At 37.4% G+C, this 15176-nt stretch overlaps 1 pseudogene across 1 annotated transcript; it reads left to right on the top strand.

Moving 5' to 3' along the window:
* The first annotated feature begins 14219 nt into the window (after positions 1 to 14219).
* On the top strand, positions 14220 to 14729 carry LOC308647418 (UPF0669 protein C6orf120 homolog; annotated as a pseudogene). The gene has a single exon. The product of its transcript is annotated as a UPF0669 protein C6orf120 homolog (transcript).
* The last annotated feature ends 447 nt before the right edge of the window (positions 14730 to 15176 follow it).

Genomic DNA, 15176 nt, shown 5'->3' with positions numbered 1-15176 from the left:
CTCTACAAACTTAGGGTCGGAGGGAATGGCAAACTGGAAGAGTGTGCCCAGTCGTTCATGAAAACAGGGCTCCCGGGAGCAGCAGACCTGGCGTGTAGACAGTATTGTGGTGAGCGGCACCCATAACAGGGGCCTGGCTAGAGGAAAAGTGGGAAGTGACTAGACACAAGAGGAGGCCCTAGGCACTCAGGATTGGAGACTCGCCCAGTCTGGGAGGAGCTGCTGCACAGTGATTGGTTCCCGCGTATTGACAGGAAAAACTTGGCCTGGTGGGCACAGCGCCACCTACTGGAAGAGAAGTTAATCAAACTCTAAGACTGCATTTATTAGTTTTTTTTTTCTTTTTCCTTTTCTCTTTTTTTTTTATTTGGGTTTTTCTTTCATTTTCATTTTTCTTTCTTGTTGTTATTTTAAATTTTTTTTACAAATCTTTTTAAATTTTTTTTCTTCTAATTATAATTATAATTTTTTTTATTATTTTTTTAAAAAATTTTTTTTCTTTTTTATTTCCTATTTTTTTCTTCTTTTGTCTTTTCATTTCTTTTCAATTATCTTATCCCCCCTTCCTTGAATTCTACCTGCTTACTCTCATTCTCTTTAGTGACTTCTTCCCTTCCCTTCTAATACCTTTCCTCCCAAGCATCAAATAAATTTATAGGAGTAAACAGTAACTCAGCAGTCAAACAGAACAAGAAGTAACATGAGCAGCTTCAAAAAGCAAGGAAGAAAAGGAGTACAAACAATGCAGGACAGCCTAAATATTCAGGAGGACCTAGAGTCATCAGAAAAATGGTCATATAAAGAACTCAAGGAACACCTTAGACAGATGGAATGGAACCTTAAAGAGGATACAAGACAGCAAATTCAAGCAGCGAAAGAACACATTGAGAATGAATTACATAAACAGATAAAAGAAGAAGTTAAACATCTTTATCAGGAGATAGAGATTATAAAAAATAATCAAACAATAATTCTAGAAATGAAGGAAATGATAAACCAAATTAAAAACTCAATTGAGAGTATCACTAACAGAGTGGAGCAAGTAGAAGCCAGAACGTCAGATAATGAAGACAAAATATATCATCTTGAAAAGAGTCTAGCCAACTCAGAAAGCCTGGTAAAAAATCACGAGAAAAACATCCAAGAGTTATGGGATAACATAAAAAAGCCAAACTTACGAGTCATCGGGATAGAAGAAGGTACAGAGATTCAAACCAAGGGAATGAGTAAACTGCTGAATGAAATAATTACAGAAAACTTTCCAGAAATAAAAAAGGAAACAGATATACAAATTGAAGATGCATACAGGACACCAAGCACACAAAATCACAGTAGACCAACGCCAAGACACATTGTTATGAAGATATCCAATATACAGAACAAAGAGAAAATATTAAAAGGTACAAGAGAAAGGAGACAGATTACATTCAGGGGTAAACCAATAAGGTTAACAATGGATTTTTCATCACAGACACTGAAAGCAAGAAGGTCATGGAACAATGTATTTCAAACACTGAAAGACAATGGATGCCAACCAAGAATTCTGTATCCAGCAAAATTAAGCTTCAGGTATGACAACGAAATAAAAATCTTTCATGATAAACAAAAATTAAAAGAATTTGCAGCCAGAAAACCAGCATTGCAAAGCATTTTGAGCAAAACACTACACGAGGAAGAAATGAAAAACAATAACCAAAACCATCAGTGGGAAGTGCCTCAGTAAAGACAGAGGGCGAGGGGAAAGATAATCATGGAGAAACAAACTAAATTTTTTTAAAAAAGGATAAATAATCAAACATGGATGGAAGTACAAACCATATATCAATAGTAACTCTGAATGTTAATGGCTTAAACTCTCCAATAAAGCGACATAGGCTGGTATCATGGATTAAAAAAACAAATCCAACAATATGCTGCCTCCAGGAGACACATCTGATGGAAAAGATATACACAGGCTGAAGGTGAAAGAATGGGAAAAAATATACCACGCATACGGTCCTCGTAAGCAAGCAGGGGTGGCCATCCTCATATCGAATAAAATCTACTTCAAGACTAAGTTAATCAAAAGGGATAAAGAAGGACATTATATACTGTTAAAAGGAAACATTCACCAACAAGACATAACAATTATCAATATTTATGCACCAAATAATGGTGCTGCGACATTTATAAAACAAATTCTCCTCAAGTTCAAGAATCAAATAGACCACAACACAATAATTATGGGTGACTTCAACACACCTCTCTCACCATTGGACACATCTTCCAAACAAAAGTTGAATAAAGAAACTATAGAACTCAATATCACAATCAATAACCTAGACTTAACTGACATATATAGAATATATCAACCATCATCAAATGGATATACTTTTTTCTCAGCAGCACATGGATCCTTCTCAAAAATAGACCATATATTATGCCATAGGGCAACCCTCAGTAAATATAAAGGGGTGGAGATAATACCATGCATTTTATCTGATCATAATGGAATGATACTGGAAATCAATGATAAAATAAGGAAGGAAAAATCCTACATCACATGGAAAATGAACAATATGTTACTGAATGATCAATGGGTTACAGAAGACATAAAGGAGGAAATCAAAAAATTCTTAGAGATAAATGAAAATACAGACACAACATATCGGAATCTATGGGACACAATGAAAGCAGTTTTAAGAGGAAAATTCATCGCCTGGTGGTCATTCCTCAAAAAAAGAAATAAACAACAAATAAATGAGCTCACACTTCATCTCAAAGCCCTAGAAAAGGAAGAGCAAAACAACAGCAAATGTAGCAGAAGGCAAGAAATAATTAAAATCAGAGCGGAAATCAATGAAATTGAAACAAAAGAAACTATTGAAAAAATTAACAAAACTAAAAGTTGGTTCTTCGAAAAAATAAATAAGATCGACAGACCTTTAGCCATGCTAACGAAGAGAAGAGAGAGAACTCAAATTACTAACATACGGGATGAAAAAGGCAATATCACAACAGATGCTACAGAAATACAGAAGACAATTAGAAATTATTTTGAAAACCTATATTCCAATAAAATAGAAGATAGTGAAGGCATCGATAAATTTCTTAAGTCATATGATTTGTCCAGACTGAGTCAGGAGGATACACACAATTTGAACAGACCAATATCAATGGATGAAATTGAAGAAGCCATCAAAAGACTACCAACCAAGAAAAGCCCAGGACCGGATGGGTATACAGCGGAGTTTTACAAAACCTTTAAAGAAGAATTAATACCAATACTTTTCAAGTTATTTCAGGAAATAGAAAAAGACGGAGCTCTTCCAAATTCATTCTATGAGGCCAACATCACCCTGATTCCGAAACCAGACAAAGACACCTCAAAGAAAGAAAACTACCGACCAATATCTCTAATGAACCTAGATGCAAAAATCCTCAATAAAATTCTGGCGAATCGAATACAAAAACACATCAAAAAAATTGTGCACCATGATCAAGTAGGATTCATCCCTGGGATGCAAGGATGGTTCAATATACGGAAATCAATAAATGTTATTCACCATATCAATAGACTTAAAGATAAGAACCATATGATCATCTCGATAGACGCAGAGAAAGCATTTGACAAAGTACAGCATCCCTTTATGTTCAAAACATTAGAAAAACTAGGGATAACAGGAACTTACCTTGACATTGTAAAAGCTATCTATGTTAAGCCTCAGGCTAGCATCATTCTGAATGGACAAAAGTTAAAGGCATTCCCTCTAAAATCTGGAACAAGACAGGGATGCCCTCTATCACCACTTCTATTCAATATAGTTCTCGAAACACTGGCCAGAGCAATTAGACAGACGAAAGAAATTAAAGGCATAAAAATAGGAAAAGAAGAACTTAAATTATCACTATTTGCAGATGACATGATTCTATACCTAGAAGACCCAAAAGGGTCTACAAAGAAACTACTAGAACTAATAAATGAATTCAGCAAAGTGGCAGGATATAAAATCAACACGCATAAATCAAAGGCATTTCTGTATATCAGCGACAAAACTTCTGAAACGGAAATGAGGAAAAACACTCCATTCCCAATATCCTCAAAAAAAATAAAATACTTGGGAATCAACCTACCAAAAGAGGTGAAAGATTTATACAATGAAAACTACAGAACCCTAAAGAGAGAAGTAGAAGAAGATCTTAGAAGATGGAAAAATATACCCTGTTCATGGATAGGCAGAACTAACATCATCAAAATGGCGATATTACCAAAAGTTATCTATAGGTTTAATGCAATGCCAATCAAAATCCCAATGGCATTTCTTGTAGAAATAGATAAAGCAATCATGAAATTCATATGGAAAAATAAAAGACCCAGAATAGCAAAAGCAATTCTAAGCAGGAAGTGTGTATCAGGCAGTATAGAGATACCAGATTTCAAACTATATTACAGAACAATAGTGACAAAAACAGCATGGTACTGGTACCAAAACAGGCGGGTGGACCAATGGTATAGAATAGAGGACACAGAGACTAATCCACAAAGTTACAACTATCTTATATTTGATAAAGGGGCTAAAAGCATGCAATGGAGGAAGGATAGAACCTTCAACAAATGGTGTTGGGAAAACTGGAAATCCATATGCAACAAAATGAAACTGAATCCCTTTCTCTCGCCATGCACAAAAGTTAACTCAAAATGGATCAAGGAGCTTGATATCAAATCAGAGACTGCGTCTGATAGAAGAAAAAGTTGGCTCCCATCTACATATTGTGGGATCGGGCTCCAAATTCCTTAATAGGACACCCATAGCACAAGAGTTAATAACAAGAATCAACAAATGGGACTTACTTAAACTAAAAAGTTTTTTCTCAGCAAGAGAAACAATAAGAGAGGTAAATAGGGAGCCTACATCCTGGGAACAAATTTTTACTCCTCACACTTCAGATAGAGCCCTAATATCCAGAGTATACAAAGAACTCAAAAAATTAGACAATAAGATAACAAATAACCCAATCAACAAATGGGCCAAGGACCTGAACAGACACTTCTCAGAGGAGGATATACAATCAATCAACAAGTACATGAAAAAATGCTCACCGTCTCTAGCAGTCAGAGAAATGCAAATCAAAACCACCCTAAGATACCATCTCACTCCAGTAAGATTGGCAGCCACTATGAAGTCAAACAACAACAAGTGCTGGCGAGGATGTGGAGAAAAGGGTACACTTGTACATTGCTGGTGGGACTGCAAATTGGTGCGGCCAATTTGGAAAGCAGTTTGGAGATTCCTGGGAAAGCTGGGAATGGAACCACCATTTGACCCTGCTATTGCCCTTCTCGGACTATTCCCTGAAGACCTTGAAAGAGCATGCTACAGGGATACTGCCATATTCGATGTTCATAGCAGCACAATTCACAATAGCTAGACTGTGGAACCAACCCAGATGCCCTTCAATAGATGAATGGATAAAAAAAATGTGGCATCTATACACAATGGAGTACTATGCAGCAATAAAAAAATGACAAAATCATAGAATTTGCAGGGAAATGGATGGCACTAGAGCAGATTATGCTTAGTGAAGCTAGCCAATCCCTAAAAAACAAATACCAAATGTCTTCTTTGGTATAATGAGAGCAACTATGAACAGAGAAGGGAGGAAGAGCAGGAAGAAAAGATTAACATTAACAGAGACATGAGATGGGAGGGAAAGGGAGAGAAAAGGGAAATTGCATGGAAATGAAGGGAGACCCTCATTGCTATACAAAATTACATATAAGAGGTTGTGAGGGGAATGGGAAAATAAACAAGGAGAGAAATGAATTACAGTAGATGGGGTAGAGAGAGAAGATGGGAGGGGAGGGGAGGGGGGATAGTAGGGGATAGGAAAGGTAGCAGAATACAACAATTACTAATAGGGCATTATGTAAAATTGTGGATGTGTAACCGACGTGATTCTGCAATCTGCATTTGGGGTAAAATTGGGGATTCATAACCCACTTCAATCTAATGTATGAAATATGATATGTCAAGAGCTTTGTAATGTTGTGAACAACCAATAATATATATATATATATATATATATTATATCTTTAAAAAAATATATATATATATATAAATAATATATATATATATAATATATATATATATATCTTTAAAAAAAGAAAAGAAAATATGCTTCAAACAAGAGAACAAAGAGTAAATTTCAACAGATAACTAAAAATGACAGAAAAGAGCCAATGAACATTGTGAACAAAAAAGAAAAACTTTTAAAATAATCTTTTTATGATCACTGGATACGTTTAACAACAGACTAGAGGTAACAGAAGAGTCAACAACTTAAAGACAGGTCAATAGAAATTTCTAAGGCAGGCACCATGGCATGTACCATAATTCCAGCAACTCAGGATGCTGAGGCAGAAAGAGAGTGAGTTCCAGACCAGCCTGGGCAACACAGTGAGACCCTATCTAAAGAAGGAGGAGGAGGAGAAAAAGAAGAGGAAGAGGAAGAAGAAGAGGAAGAGGAAGAAGAAGAAGAAATAATCTGAAAAACAGAAAGCAAAAGAATAAAAAAAATATTATCAAAAGATTTAACATTTGTATAATGGGAGTTCTAGAAGGCCAGGAAAGAATGAGAAAAAAAATTTTAAATAAGGGTTGTATACAGGTTCAAGAATTTCAACAAACCCCAAGAAAGAAAAATAGTATAGAAGCACATATAGATACAGAAGAGTAATGGAAAATAATATTCCTACAAGACAGTCCCTGAAGAAAATCAGAAAGACAGTGTAGCTTGGGAGGAAGGAAGGGAAATAAGCCAAGTATTAACCTCTCCCCATAAATCCTTTCCCCAAAACAGTAGGCCCTGAAGGAAGGGGGTGAATACTGAATACTGGGCTCTGGACTTTGACCTTCCCCCACTGCAAATTAATCTAAACGGAGGCACAGTAAATATGGAAACACTGGGAGACAATGAATCCTAGAGAAAGAAAAGCAATGGATTAAATATGAATACTCATCTCTTAGGATCTGGACTCCCATCTCTCCAGGTAACAACCAGTTTCAACCCAGCCGAACTCACACATTTCAAAGCCACCCATACCAAGAATAAAAGAACTTTACAACTGCCTTCCTGGGTTAAAGTCTTAACCTGCACAGTTAGCCCTGAAATCTCCTCTGTAACTGAAATCTCCTCTGTAACTGAAGGCCCTTTTTGCATCCAGAAAATGAGCCCCTATATTGCTCAAGTCTGCAAACGAATAAACGGCTTCTCTGAATCTGTCAAGGTCTGCATCCATCATTTTGCACTTATAGATACATTAGACTAAACTGCTGAAAACCAAAGATGAAGAAAATTTTATGAAAGCAGCAGATAAGATGCATGTTGCATACCAGGGAACAATGATGTGAATGGCTTCTAACTTCACATTAGAAATTATGGAAGACAAAAGACGATAGAATATATAATCAGAGGGATGAAGGAAGAATCATCAACCCAGAATTCTGTATCCATCAAACTACCCCTCAAAAATGAATTCATTAGCCAGGTGCAGCAGCACATGCCTGTAATCCAGCAACTTGGGAGGCTGAGGCAGGAGGACCGAAAGTTCAAAGCCAGCTTCAGCAAAAGCGAGGTGTTAAGCAACTCGACGAGATCCTGTCTCTAAATAAAAAAAGGGCTGGGGATGTGGCTCAGTGGTCCATTGCCCCTGAGTTCAATCCCCAGTACAAAAAAAAAAAGAATATAATACTGTGTAACAATTACTAACACTTGATGGCTTTAAAATAATAAGCATTTAAAAATAAAACACCATTATCTCACAGTTTCAGTGGAGATTCTTTCTCAGATGTCAGAGCTCTGTTTACCTGAGTCCTTGAAAAGCAGCAATCAAGTTGACATCTAGTGTTCAGTTCCCATTTGGAAGCTGGATTGACCGTGAATCCTTATCCAAGTTCACTCAGGTTGGTGGCAGGATTCATTTCTTTGATGCCATAAAATGGAAGCCACACTGAGCAACTAGATGTTGCCTGAAATTTCTTGTCCTATGGGCTCCAATTATTGCATGCAGCTTGCTTGATCACAGCTAGATCATAAAAGAAACTAAGAATTACCTAGTGAGATAGAGTCTTTAATAAAGTAGCATAATCATGGGCATGGCATCCTATCATTTTGCCATATTCTACTAGTTAGAAGCAAGTCACGGGTCCCACTCACACTCAAGGGAGGAGATTATACAATATGTTAATATCAGATGGTGAGGAACACTGGGGATCACTCAAGATCTGTCCACCATAATTAAGATGAAATAAAAACATTTTCAAATGAATGAAAACTAAGAGAATTCATTGCCAGCAGAGCTACACTACAAAAGGCACGAGATTTAATTCATTGAGCGAAGAGAAACAGCACAGAGAAGCTCAGATCTTCAAGAAATGATAATTCCTAGAAATGTGAAATAGGTATGTATAAAATATTCTTCTTAATTTTTTCCCAGAATTCTAAATTTTATAATTTATTAATATTAGCTGAGAGTAGAAAATGGGGTGGTTGACTTCTTAATTTTTCTTTACCATCTGCTTTGTTAGTCTCTAGATAGACTCTATCAGCCTACAAATCTTCAGTTACACCATTTTTCCTTAAAAGAACCCTCAGGGACGCCCCTACAACTTCCAAATTCTGTTTATTGTGTTGAAATCTCAGGGTCACTAATGAATCAAAGGATGGGACGACAATAGCCCTTTTTGAAGACCAGCTTATTTTCGTCTGGCCCTTTCTGTCTGTGAGATGCTGAAGTATTACATTCTTTGATATTTAGTTCTGCCAGGTTCTCCAGGTCATTTTCGTTCAGGTCTCAGGGTTCTTTGGCTGCATCCTGGTGTTTTGAATAGAGACTAAGCTTCAAAAAGTTATTTTCTCAGCATTCATGCTCCTCCCTCATGTTCAGAAATATCTGAATGTCTGAAAATTTGTAAAAAAGGTGTCTCTCTTCACCATACTTGCCTTTGTGGTACTAGATCTATTCTTCTTAATTTATAAATGTATCTGACTCCTCAAGTTAAAAATTATGACATTGTATTACGGGGTTTACAATTATATAGGTGTAATATATAAATGACAACTATAGCATAAAAGTCCAGGGGAAAATACACTATGTCATTGAGAGGCCCTTAATCTCACGTGAAGTGGCCAGTTATTAACCGGAGTAGAATGCAGACTCTAAATTAAGAATGAATATTGTAGTCATTAAACAACCACTTTTATAAATGAAAAGAGGAAGAGCTAAAAGCCATTGATAAATTAAAATGAAACTCTGAAAACTCTTTTATTTAACCTGAAAGAAAGCATGAAAGGAGGAAGAAAAATACACATAAGACAAACTAATAATAAAATGATAGGATGTCCATAATTATATTATCTGTTGATAGATAATATGATCCAATTAATGTCACATTATATACACATATAATGTCCATAATTACATTATCTGTTATTAGGTAATATTAATTATCCAATTAAAAGGGAGATAATGTAGAAATAGGTTTTGTGTTAGTCAACTTTTTGTTGCTATGACAAAATGCCTGAGAAAAACATCAAGAAGGAAAAATTTATTTTGGCACCTGGTTTCAGAGGAATCAATTCATGATTGACTGGTTTCATTGCTATGGGCTTCACAAGACAGAACATCATTATGGAAGAGTGTGGAGAAGTACAACTGCTCACCTCATTGTATCCAAGAAACAGAAGATAGAGAGGGTGTGTGTGCACACATGCCAGGGGTCAGAGATAAGATATATCTTTCCAGGGGCTGGGGATGTGGCTCAAGCATGCGTGCGGCCCGGGTTCGATCTTCATAAAATTCTATTTCTTTCTCTCTCTCTCTCTCTCTCTCTCACTCACTCTCTCTTTAAAAAAAATGATTGGGGCTGGGGATGTGGCTCAAGCGGTAGCGCGCTCGCCTGGCATGCGTGCGGCCCGGGTTCGATCCCCAGCACCACATACAAAAATAAATAAATAAATAAATAAAATAAAATAAAATTTTAAAAAATGATATATCTTTCCAGAGCAATGCCCCCCGGGCCTACTTCCTCCAACTATGCCCCACCTCCTGCAGCCTCCACCATCTCTCAAAAGTCCATTCAACTATGAACCCATCAGTGGATTAATTCATTGCTAAAGTCAGAGTCCTTCACGATTCAATCACTTCCCAAAAGCCCTTTCTCTGAACATGGCTGCATTGGAGATCAAGTTTTCAATATATGAGCCGTTAAGGGACATTCCAGATCTAAACCATACCAGGTTTTTAGTGGGGAAAGGCTGTGCTTTGACTATAAGAGCTATTTCTTAACAGTATAGATAGGTGAAAGGAAATGGTTGAGAAAAGGTGTATCATACAACACACAATCAGGACTAGAATGAGAAGTAGGTTAATTTCAAATAAAGTGAACTTCAAGGGGACATTCTATGATGGCAAAATGGTTTGTTTTCATGAAGAAGACATGAAATATGAAATTATGCCTAATGACAGAGTTTTAAAATGCATAAAACAAAAAACTGACAAAAATCCAAAACTCCTCTCCCAACAATTGATAGAACTAGACTTACAAAAGTCATTAAACATGTAGAAGATTTAAATAATGTCATAAACCACTTTGATCTAATTTATACTTATAAGACACTAAACTCAACAGTCGCAGAACACAAATTTTCTTCACAAGCTCATGGCATATTTATCAAGATAGACCATACCCTGGGTCATAAAACCCATCTCAATAAATTAAATTAAAATAATTCAAACTATGTTTTCTGACCACTATGGAAATAAATTTAAAATCAATAGTGAATAAGCATAAAAAATTGAATATTAAACAACAAATGCATAAATAATCATTGGGTCAATGAAAGAATCACATAAGGGCCGGGCGCAGTGACGCACACCTATAATTCCAGCGGCTCAGAAAGCCGAGGCAGGAGGATCGAGAGTTCAAAGCCAGCCTCAGCAAAAACTGAGGAGCTAAGCAACTCAGTGAGATCCTGTCTCTAAATAAAAAAAAACAAAATAAGGCTGGGGATGTGGCTCAGTGGTTGAGTGCCCCTGAGTTCAATCCCCAGTACCCAAAAAAAGAAAAAAGATTCACATAAGGAAAAATCTTAAACATTCTATACAAACAATTAAAACACAACATAAAAATTTGTGGGCTGCATTTAAAGCAATGTTGAAAGGGAACTTTACATTCTTAAGTATTTATATTAGAAAATAAATGGGCTAAATTTCCACCTCAAGAAACTAGAAAAAGGATGATTTGAGACGGCTGATTAGAGGAAGGCTGCATTCCTAGTTTGCTCCATGGCTTGGTTTAACACACACAAATCAATAAATGTAATTCATCACATACATATAAATAAGAACAAAAATCAGTTAGTCGTCTCAAAAGATACAGAGAATGCCTTCAACAAAATTCAGCATCTAGTCATAATAAAAACACTAAAGAAACTAGGAATAGAAAGAATCTACCTCAAACATCATAAAGGCTATACATGAAAAACCCAAAGCCAACCTCATAGTAAGTGGGGAAAACTGACAGCATTCCCTTTAAAATACGGAATAAGAAAAGTATGTCCAGAGCTGGGGAGAGAGCTCAGTTGATAGAGTGCTTGCCTTGCATGCACAAGGCCCAAAACCACACTCAAAAAAAAGAAAAGAATGTCCATTCTCCCTGTTAATATAATGCTGGATATTCTAGCCAGAGCAGTTAGGCAAGAGAAGGAAATAAAAAAGATAAAATAGGAAAGGAAGAAGCCAAAGTATCCTTGTTTGCAGATGATATGATCCTCCAGGTAGAAGATCCAAAATATCTCCATCTAAAGACTGCTAGAGCTAGTAAGTTCATCATAGTAGCAGGTTACAAAATCAACATTAAAAAAAAAACTGAGAGCTTTCCTATATACCAACAATGAATCTGATGAAGATGAAATCAGGAAAGCTATCCCATTCACAATAGCCTCAAAATAAATAAATTAATTAAATATCTAAGAATAAATCTAATCAAGAAGGCAAAAGACCTCTATAATGAAAACTACAGAACACTGAAAAAAGAAATTGAAGAAGTCCTCAGAAGATAGAAAGACCTCCCATGTTCATAGTTAGGCAGAATTAATATTGTTAAAATGGCCATACTATCCAAAGCCATACACAAATTCAGTGCAATCCCCATCAAAACACCAATGACATTCTTCACAGAACTAGGAAAAAAAACAGTCCTAAAATTCATTTGGAAGAATAAAAGACCTAGAATAGCCAAAGCAATTCTAAGTCTAAAAAAAGTAATGCTGGAGGCATCACAATACCTGATTTCAAATTATACCACAGAACGATAGTAACACTGCATAATACTGACGTTAAAACAGACACATAGACCAATGGTAAAGAGACAGAGACAAACCCACACATTTACAGCCATCTGATCCTTGACAAAGGTGCCAAAAACATGCATTGGAGAAAAAACAGCCTTTTTAACAGATTGTGCTGGGAAAATTGGTTATCCATATCTATAAGAATGAAACTTAACCCCTATCTCTTACCCCCCACAAAAATCAACTCAAAGCGGATCAAAGACCTAGGAATTAGATAAACTATGCAACTCCTAGAAGAAAATGTAGGGTCAACACTCTAGCATATAGGCCCAGGCAGCAACTTTCTCAATAGGGCCCCTAAAGTGCAAGAAATACTGCCAAAGAGTTAACAAACTTAAAAGCTTCTGTATGGCAAAGGAAACAATTAGGAATGTGAAAAGAGAATGGGAGGAAGTCTTTGCTAACTACTCTTCTGACAGAGGATTAAGATCCAGACTATACAAAGAATTCAAAAAATTTAACACCAAAATACCAAATAACCCAATTAATAAATGGGCAAATAATACTTCTCCAAAGCAGAAATACAAATAGCCAACAAATATATGAAAAAAATGTTTAACATCATTAGCAAGTAAGGAAATGCAAATCAAAACTATACTGAGATTTCATCTCACACCAGTCAGAATGGCAGTCATCAAGAATACAAACAATAATAAGTGCTGGAGAAGATATGGAGGAAAAGAGCACTTTTACACTGTTGGTGATTGTACATTAGTATAACCACTGAAAATCAGCATGGAGGCTCCTCAAGACTAGGCATGGAACCACCATATGACCCAGCTAGCCCACTGCCCGATATTTAAACTAAAGATTTAATGTCATCATACTATAGTGACACATGAATACTCATGTTTATAGCAGCACAATTCACTATAGCCAAACTATGGCACAAATCTAAGTGTCTATCGATGGACAATTGGATAAAGACAATGTGATCTATATATACAATGGAGTGTTGTTATTCAGCCTTAAGTAACTCAGTGAGACCCTGTCTCTAAATAACATATAAAAAAGGGCTGGGGATGTGGCTCAGTGATTGAGTGCCCAAATTCAATCCCTGGTACCAAAATAAATAAATAAATAAACCTCTAGGGAAACACACACACACACACACACACACACACACACACACACACACACAAATTACCAATAACATAACTAAAATAGTAGCTAGCCTGCTGTGGTTTGGAAATAATTTAATTGTGTTCCCTGAAATACTCATGTGGTTCACGAGGTGGGGGTGCTTTTAGCTGCTGGAGCCTTTAAGGGGTGGGGCCAAATGGGAGCTTCTTAGTCACTGAGGGCCTGAGGTGGTTCTTGGAAAAAGACTGTTAAAAAAGCACAGACCTCCGCCCACCCTGGCCCCAGCTCACTCTGCCCCCTACATCGACCTTTTTTCTTCATAAGTCACTTATCTCAGTTCAATATAGAGACAAAAAGCAGACCAACACACAGCTTTATAAATCCTACAGTTATTAGAAGAATAACAGAATATTTTAAATAAATCTATGCTAAAAAATATTTAGACTACCTGGATCAATTAGACTATTCCTCGAAAAGCATAACTTACCAAAATTGATGTAAAATAAAATAGACAAATCTAAATAGCTATCTAATAAAAAATAGAACTCATAATTTAAAACTTTCGGTTTTCCCGGAGCTGCTTCTCTTCCACCCCTGGTGTGAAGCCCGCGCTCCGGGATGCTGTTGGCACCGCACGTGCCCGGGGGGACAGAGCAGCAGGTGCAGGTGAGGTAGAGCCCAGGCCGAGTGCCCCAGCTGTGGCTGCCCCCTGGAGAGCGGCTCCCTGTAGGAGGGCCCTGCGGATGCTTCTGGCCTCCCAGGCCATGGCCCTAAGGAAGTGCTTGGAAGCTGGTGACCTTCTGGAAGAGTGGCTCCTGCAGCACGTGGTTCAGGGCGGGAAACTACTGTGACCTAAGGCTGCACCACGAGGGGAAGATGGTCCTGAAGATGCAGAGGCTCTGAGCGGTGCAGATCTGCACGTGTCGGACAGCACCCTCCACCCCAGCTTACACGACTACGGGCTGCAGCCGGCCACCTGCGCCAGGACGTGGCCTTCATCCTAGCACACTTCCAGCGCCCCGTGGGGAGGGGGGTCTTTGGACACCCGTCTCACCACGAGAGCGACTTCGAGATCGAGGTGTATTTCAACTGGACGGTCGAACAGGACCCACTTGGTGAGGCCACTCACTCCGCAGATGGTGCAGAAGTGGGTCAGAAGCATGCTTAGGCTCCAGAGGAGGCATCGCAAGGAGTCCCTTCTCTGGACGACATTAATTAGCATTTTGAAACTGGTACTGGAAGTTCTTTTCTGACCCCCTGAAAGTACTCTAGAGCACTGTGCCCGGATTGTGTGAGGGTGATCGCAGTTTGCTGTGAACCTGGCTACTTTTACCTGGCTGAAATTCTGGTTACTTTTTTTAGGTGAGGGGTGGAAATACAAAGCCATTCAGTATTGTTACCTGATATCCCCAAAATAGGAAAAGCAGGAAGCAAGTTTTCTTTTGAAGCTCAAAATTTCTATAAAGGAATATGCACAATAAGACATTGACTCTCCATTAGTTTGTCAGGCAACCCAAAGTGTATTACAATAACTTAGGTTTAGGGGCTGGGATTGTGGCTCAGTGGTAGAGCACTTGCCTGGCATGTGTGAGGCACTGGGTTCAATCCTCAGCACCACATATAGATAAATAAAAAATAAAGGTATTGTGTCCATCTACAACTAAATATATATATATATATATATATATATATATATATAT

This window comes from Spermophilus citellus (genome assembly GCF_964194105.1).
Source record: "Spermophilus citellus genome assembly, chromosome: 4".
In the NCBI taxonomy this organism is placed as follows: domain Eukaryota; kingdom Metazoa; phylum Chordata; class Mammalia; order Rodentia; family Sciuridae; genus Spermophilus; species Spermophilus citellus.
Note: the sequence above shows the minus strand (reverse complement) of the source record. Positions and strands in the feature narration are given on the sequence as shown.